The following is an 8,683-nucleotide window of genomic DNA, read 5'->3' on the forward strand; positions in this document are numbered from 1 at the left end:
CTCTAGCATCCACAGACTACATCCTCCTCGGAGATCTGAACTTCCACTTCGAGAACGCCAACGACAGCAACTCCACCACCCTGCTCGACAACCCCGACAACCTCAGACTCAAACAGCTCGTTATGACACACACCCACTCCGCTGGACACACTCTCGACCCCATTTTCTCCGCAAGCAACCACATCACCTTTAGCCACACCACCGAATTCCACTGGACCGACTACCAATGCGTCCACTTCTCCTTCAAGAAACTCACCCCGCACAACCACCAGCAACAAACTCCCACTGCAGCTAGAACAAGACCAGCTAATCACCACCCTCACCCGAGACCCACCAACCGTCCCCACTGACACCAACAGACCCGCCCTCAACTTCGCACAAAGGATCGGTGACTGCACCAACACTCTCGCCCCGATCAAGAAAGCCTCAAACAGGCGCACCGACAGAAGGGCCATCTGGTTCACCAGCGACCTCCAGGGTTCCAAGCAGACCTGGTGAAGACTAGAGAAGAAGTGGCACCACAAACAGACACTGGACAACCACGCAGCCCTCAAGAACGCCAGCCGCAAGCACCACCAACTCATTCGAACGGCCAAAAGGACCTCCTTCAAATAATGCATCAACGGCCACAACAGCAAAGAGCTCTTCAACATGAGGGAACTCGCCAACCCCAGCTCCAGCTCCAACAACATCCCACCGTCGCAAGACCTCTGCGACTCCCTAGCCACCTTTTCCCACCACAAGATCGCAGACATACTCAACAGCTTCAACACCCAGACCCCCGACAGTCGCCAACACCCCTCACTTACTGCCCTCCAGCCACACCCACCTCCGGCTCTCATGGGACCACGTCAACGACGACAGCACCATCAAAATCATGAAGACCATCCACTCCGGCTCACCATCCGATCCCTGCTCTCGGCACGTCTTCAACGAATGACTGACACAATATCGACAGACAGAAAATCGACCTACAAAAATATCGACACAGAAATATCGAAGTCAAAAATATCGAAGTCCTATCTACATAAAGGTAAGTACAAAAATATCGGGGGGAAAATATCGTTGTCAAAAATATCGATGTTAAAAATATCATATTTTTAAATGTTTTAATAATAATGTGAAAATAAATAATGCATATAATTAGAAAATTATAGATATACATATTAAAACATATTTAAAAAATAATAACGAATACATATAATGTTACAAATAATTAAACATCTACATGTAAATTAATATATACACTTACTCCACATATGCAACATTAGGGAAAGCGTTGGATAGTGTATGGGGTAAAAATTACTATTCCCTCTCCAGTGAGAGCAACAGTAGGGAAAGTGTTGGCTAGCGTAGGGGTAAAAATTACTATTCCAACTCCAGAGAGTGCAACAGTAGGGAAAGCGCTGGCTACCGTAGGTGTAAAAATTACTATTCCCACTCCAGTGAGTGCAACAGTAGGGAAAGCGTTGGCTTGTGCAGGGGTAAAAATTACTGTTCCAACTACAGAGAGTGCAACAGTAGGGAAAGCGTTGGATAGCGTAGGGGTAAAAATTACTATTCCCACTCCATGGAGTGCAACAGTAGGGAAAGCGCTGGATAGTGTAGGGGTACAAATTACTATTCCCACTCCAGTGAGTGCAACAGTAGGGAAAGCGCTGGATAGTGTGGGGGTTAAATTAACATAGTTATTAATTAAATATTTTTTTATAAACAAATACCATATTAATAATTAATTTACAAACAATTATTAATAAATACCAATAAATTACAATTCATATTTACTTAAATAACATTAAATTACATCCCACACTATACCCCCTTTAAAACACATCACACTACACATACAAAAAACACAATTAATTTAACTATCAATTAATCAATTGATAACAATTAATAATACATTAATTATAATTAATATAATTAGAAATTAACTAATTAATAAATATTAATTACCAATTAATAATTAATCGCAAGCTAATTATTAATTAACACGAAATTAATTAATAATAACAATAAATAAAAGGTATTATTAAATTAATTATAATTAATATAATTAACTAATTAATAAAAATTGAGTACCAATCAATGAATAATTAACAATTAATTAATAATGAATACCAATAAATAAAAACAATCTTAGAATTAATTTAAATAATTACTTCCCACCTTATTCCTCTATAAATTCACAACCCACTACACATACAAAATCACATAATTAATTTAATTATCAATTAATCACTTAATATAAAGGAATCACCAATTGCTTATTAATCAACAATAAATTAACAATAACACTAAATAAGAAATATTAATAAATTAATAATAATTCTTATAATTACCTAAATAATGAAACAATATTTACCATTTAATAATTAATTAACAATAATTAATAATCAATACCAATTAGTAAAAACATATTAATTAATTAATTATAATTAAATTACTTCCCACCCTATTCCCCTACAAACCAACAACCCGCTCTGATACTAAAACGCAAAAATTACTTTAACATTCCGCAGCAACCACAGCACCGAAACCACCTTCATCGCCACCATTGACGACATCAGGACCCTACTGGACAACGACAAAACCCCGGCCCTCATCCTCCTGGTCCTCTCGGCCACCTTCGACACCATCTGCCACCACACCCTACGCACACGTCTCCAGGACGTTGGGATCAGTGACAAAGCCCTGGACTGGATCACCTCCTTCCTCACCGGCAGAACACAGAGAGTCCGCCTCCCTCCATTCCGTTCATCCTGGGCTCCACCCCCTCCTCCTGGGACAACTTCTGGTGGCCGGTCACGCTGGGAGCTGCCCAGCCACCCACCGACCATTCAGGCAACCTGGGGTTCATCCTGGACTCCTCACTTTCAATGACCCAGCAAGTCAACGCCGTCTCCTCCTCCTGCTTCAACACCCTCCACATGCTTCGCAAGATCTAATGATGGATCCCCACCAGAACCAGAAGAACGGTCACCCAGGCCCTCGTCAGCAGCAGGCTTTACTACGGCAATGCCCTCTATGCAGGAACCACGGCTAAACTACAGAAAAGACTTCACTGAATACAGAACGCCTCCACCCGCCTCATCCTCGACATCCTCCGCCACATCCACATCACTGCTTACCTGAAAGACCTGCACTGGCTCCCTGTCAACAAGAAGATCAACTTCAAGCTCCTCACCAACTCTCAGAAAGCACTCCATAATGCCGGACCAACATACCTCAACAAATGACTCACCTTCTACACCCCAAACCTCCAGCTTCGCTCCGCTGACCTCGCCCTCGCTGCAGTTCCACGCATCCACCGAACGACCTGCGGCGGAAGATCGTTCTCCCACCTCGCCACCAAGACATGGAACACCCTCCCCATCCACCTGCAACAAACCCAGGACCTGCTGACCTTCAGGAGACTTCTCAAGACCTAGCTGTTCGAGCAGTAGCAGCACCCCCCCCTTCAGCGCCTTGAGACCCTCACGGGTGAGTAGTGCGCTCTACAAATGTCTGATTGATTGATTGATTGATTCCATAACAATGGCCTTAAAATCTATTAAGGCAATCCATGTCAGCAATGCAGTCCCTTCTTTTAACAACCAACATTTTATTTTACCTTGCATTTTCCATCTCCAGATGTCTTTCTGTAGTTTTTAGGACGTGCCTGGGTAGCGCATGCTCTGCGAGGAATGCTGTATTCATTTATGGACTTGAAGCTTCGCCCACTCCCCACCCATATTTTTCATTGGTTTGTGTTTTTCTCCTTTGTAAACTGTAGCATTTCATTAGTCAATAGGCTTAGTAGTCCCTCCATACTACCACCTTGTCTCATCTTGTAACCTCCCATAAGGACTAGCCCTCATACGTGTGTTGTTACTTGGTAGACTTTAATTACAGCCTCTGAGCAATATTTCGTTAAATGGTTTTCACCTGCCTTCTGTTGCAGGCAAGACACGATCTCTCTTAATGCTTTTTTTTTATAGCACGGCAGGCCACAGTGGCGGCCACGCTTTGGTTTATATGCGACGCCGAACACAGCTGCATGTTTATTTCTATAAATTCACCTTTTTTTTGTTTACAAGCATCCCATGCCACAATTTCATGGTAATGGAGGCTGTGCCCCTTACTTTAGACAAGATGTGTCTAAAAAAAGGTATGTGGCCTCTATGAAAGTGAAAGGAAGGATATGTAACACTTGAGCACTAGCCTGTTCCTTTCTTTAAGTTGTGTCATCTAGTAGGAGTGAGATGTGATCCCAAAAGCGAGTTCCCAAGGCCACCATAACACTGTCATGCCCCGAATCCTGACTAAGATTCAAATTGCTGTGGTCCTCAGGGGAAAGAGTAAATGGATTGAGAGTTTAAGAGTAAGTCCTCCATCCAACCTGACCTCCAACAGCGTAGACGCTTCACAAAGGTTCCCTCACAAAACACCTGTGGAAATGTGTATACATGTATGTATTAAAATAAAAGAGATTGTGTAAACTATATGATATTTCTAACACAAGGTCCTTTAGGAAAACACCTGTCTCTATTACCCAAATTACTTAAAACTTCCCTCATTTCGACCAGATTATGGGAAACACAACAAAGGTTTCAATAACTCCTAAATAAAAAGAAAACAAACAATATAACTATAAGAGACTTTCCAGGGTCGATGACTGTCTTGAGTAATCACCCATTTGGAATACCCTTGATTACCTGACATATAGCCCAGGGAGGTTATTCACAACATTCTATTTTGGGAATTATATTGCCATTCCTAGAAAACACCTGCAGCTTAAGCCGACACGCATAGATGAACATTGGGTCAAAGGATAAGCAAATCAAAGTCTCAACATATCAAAAGGGAAATTAATTCAACAGTATTACAAATGGGGAAAATGCACTTTTCTCATCATTTCACATATTGTCCCACTCTACTGTACACTGTATTCTCAAAAACAATGTGATTGGCGACGTCAGAACTATCGTTGTAAATACTATTATTTGAAATGGTATAAGTGAAATAATATAAAACGGTATAAGCAGTGCATGGAGAAGGCGCGTGTTATAGCTGATGTAGTGTGGCTACTGAGTTGAAAACACTGTGTATGTAGGTGAACGAGTTATAATAATTAGAAGGTGGTGCATAATGTTTATATTGAACATATAACTATAACTTTACAATTTGTAATGTTTGTGTATTTTCAATTTGGTGTAGTGTACAGTGGAGTCAATTGTTATATAGTGCAGTGAAGTGTTGTATAGTATAGTAGTGTGTAGTGTACTAGAGTCGGCAAGCATAGTCTAGAGTCAATTAAAGTGTTATAAATCTGAGTGGAGTCTTGTATAGTATACTAGAGTGGTATATTGTAGAGAGTTGAAAAGTGTTGTAAAGTGGAGTACAGTGTTCTACACTGGGGTGTAGGGGCATAGAGTTGAGTAGAGGGTTGCACAGTGTAGTGTAGGGGAATTGAGTGGAGTATAGTGTAAAATAGTGGCAAAAAGTGTATTAGTGTCTTGTAGAGTGGTTTTGTATGACGTGAAATCGAGTAGTACAGTGGGGTGGTGTAGAGTGGAGTGTTGTACAGTGCCATAGAGTGGGGGAAAGTGTCATGCAGTGGAGTAGAGTGTAGTGGAGTCCAATGGAGTGGAGTAGCTGTACTGTAGTAAAGTCCTACAGTAGAGTGGCATCAAGTCCATTAGAGTGGAATGGCCTAGTGCACAGTGGATTAAAGTGTTGTAGAGTAGAGTGGTGTGTGGTACAGTAGAGTAGAGTGGTGTGGTGTAGAGTGTCTGAAAGCGTTGTAGAGTGGAGTAGAGTGTCACATTGTGGATAAAAGTGTTCTATAGTGGAGTGGAGTAGAGAACAGTGCAGTATGGTAAAGTGAAGTTGGATAGACTGTTGCACAGTTGAGTGGCATAGAGTAGCATACAGTGGAGTGGCATAAAGTGCAGTAGTGGAGTAGAGTGGAGTAGCGTCTCATAGAGTAGAGTATATTAACTGGGATGGAGCAGCGCAGAGGGAGTTGTGTGTAGTGTTGTAGACTGGAGTACAGTGTCATAAAGGACTATAGAGTGAAATTAGAGTGCTATACACTGGTATTGATAGAGGTACATTATTGTAAACTGCAGTGCTATACAGTGGAGTATAGTGAGGCAGTGTGCAGAGCGTACACTGTTATTGAGTGGAGTATGCTGTTGCTGACATGGAGTGTAGTTGGGTAGAGTGGAGTGTCGTAGAATGGAGTAACAGACATTGGAGTGGCATAGAGTGGGGTGGTGTACAGTGTAATAGCGTACAGTGCTGTGGCATAGAGTAGAGTGGCATATAGTGAAATGGCATCGAGTGGAATAGCATAGAGTGGAGTGCAGTAGAGTGGAGTTACATACTGTAAAATGTCATAGAGTACAGTGTTGTACATTGGAGTGGCGCACAGTGGAGTGGTGTTGAATGCAATGGCATAGAGTTGAGTGTCATACAGGAGAATAGTGTAGAGTGGATTGCTGTAGAGATGAGTGGTGTATAGTAGGGCGGCGTACAGTGGAGTGAGGCACAGTATACTGGCCTACAGTAGAATGGCATAGAGTGGAGTGGAGCGAAGTGATGTAGAGTGGATTAGAGTACAGTAGAGTGCTGTAGAGTCAAGCGGCATACAGTGGAATAGCATAAAGTGAAATGGCATAGAGTGGAGTAGCATAGAGTGGAGTGGTGTAGACTGGAGTGCGGTAGAGTGGAGTAGTATACAGTGGAAAAGCGTACAGTTGAGTGGTATGTAGGGGAGTGGCATAGAGTGGAGTTGCATAGAGAGGAATAGTGTACTTAGAGTAGAGTATACTAAAATAGCGTACAGTGGAGTAGCATACAGTGGAGTGGCATGCAGTGAGGGGGATGAACACTGGATTGGTATAGACTGCAGTGTTGTATATTGAAATTGCGTGCAGTGGAGTAGTTTAGAATGGAGGGGTATAGTGGAGTAGCATACAGGGTAACAGTATACAGTTAAGTGGCATAGAGTTGAATAGCGCAGAGCTGAGTGACGTAGCTTGTAGTTGTGCATAGTGGAATAGCATATAGTGAAATGGCATATAGTGGAGTGGTGTACAATGGAATGGCATAGATTGCAGTTCTGTACGGTGGAGTGGTGTAGAGTGGGATAGCATATAGTGGAGTGTGCCATTCCACTATGCAGTGGAATGTCAAAGAGTGGCGTACAGTAGTATAGCATACAGTAGAGTGGCAAATAGTGGAGTGGTGTAGAATGGAGTGTGGTAGAGTGTTATAGCATACAGTGTAGTCACGGAGAGTGGAGAGTTGTACATTGGAGTGAGATGCAGTGCAGGGGCATTCAGTAGAATAGCATAGAGTGGCATGGTGTAGAGTGGAGTGGCGTAGAGTGGAATAGTGTATAGTGGAGTGCCACATAGTGAAGTAGCGTAGATTGGAATAGCGTACACTGGAGTGGTGTAGAGTGAAGTGGCATCGAGTGGAATAGCACATAGTGGAGTGGTGTAGAGTGCAGTGGCGTAGAGTCGAATAGCTTAGAGTGGATTGGCAAGAGTAGAGTAGCATACAGTGGAATAGCATAGGCTGGAGTAGAGTGGAGTAGCATACAGTGGATTAACGATGAGTTTACTTCCATACAGTGTAGTGGCAAAGCGTGGAGCGGCATATAGTGGAATAGCATAGAGTGAAGTGGCGTATAGTGTAGTGTCATACAGTGGAATAGTATAGAGTGTAGTAGCATAGAGAGTAGTGTTATAGAGTGGAGTGGAGTGGTGTATAGTGTAACAGTGTACAGTGGATTGTCGTAGAGAGGGGTGGAGTGGGATATAGTGCAGTGGTGTAAAGTGGACTGGCATACAGTAGAATAGCGTACAGTGCAGTGGTGTACACTGAAGTGGCGTACAGTGGAGCGACATAGAGTAGAATAGCATAGAGTGTAGTGTCATGGAGTGGAGCTGCGTACAGTGGAATAGCGTACAGTAGAGTGGCGTTTAGTGGAGGGGTGTACAGTGGTGTAGTGTACGCTGGAGTGTCATAGAATGGAGTGCCATAGACTGTAATAGCATACATTGGAGTGGTGTAGACTGGATTGACTTACAGTGGATTAGCGTATATTGTTGTGGCATATAGTGGAGTGAAGGAGAGTGAAGTGTTGTAGAGTGTAATAGTGTAAAGTGGAGGGGCATAGAGAGTAGAGTAGTAATTGAAACAGATATATCGTAAAAGTGTGTGTAAGCATGTAAAAGTACTGTGGCAGCAATATAAATTATGAAGTCAAATTGTTCATTTTTGGTAGTCCGTGCAAATAGTGTAAGTAGCGTTAAAGGTGTAATTTTTTTAATACATAGTTATATATTGGGTGATAAGTTTGCGGTGTACCGTGCTAGACACTGATGAGAAAGCAGCATGTGATTGGCTAATGGCTGTGTTTACCAAACATGAAAAGCAGCCATGCCGTTTTACCACAGATTGTCTGTGTTCTACATTCTGCATTTTTCTGCATTCTGAGTTAGGGTGTTAGATATTGATAGCAGTAGGTGTAATTGTTGTTTCCTACATATTATAACTTTATCGAAGGCTAATAGGTAGAGACATTTATTTATAATTTACTGTCAGAGTCCCTTCACCATTCTCTGCAAGAGCTAAGACTGCCCACCCTATCCGCCGTTGGTCAACCCTCAACACACAAACTGATGAC

The sequence above is a fragment of the Lissotriton vulgaris genome, chromosome 2_1 (assembly GCF_964263255.1).
Source record: "Lissotriton vulgaris chromosome 2_1, aLisVul1.2, whole genome shotgun sequence".
Classification (NCBI taxonomy): domain Eukaryota; kingdom Metazoa; phylum Chordata; class Amphibia; order Caudata; family Salamandridae; genus Lissotriton; species Lissotriton vulgaris.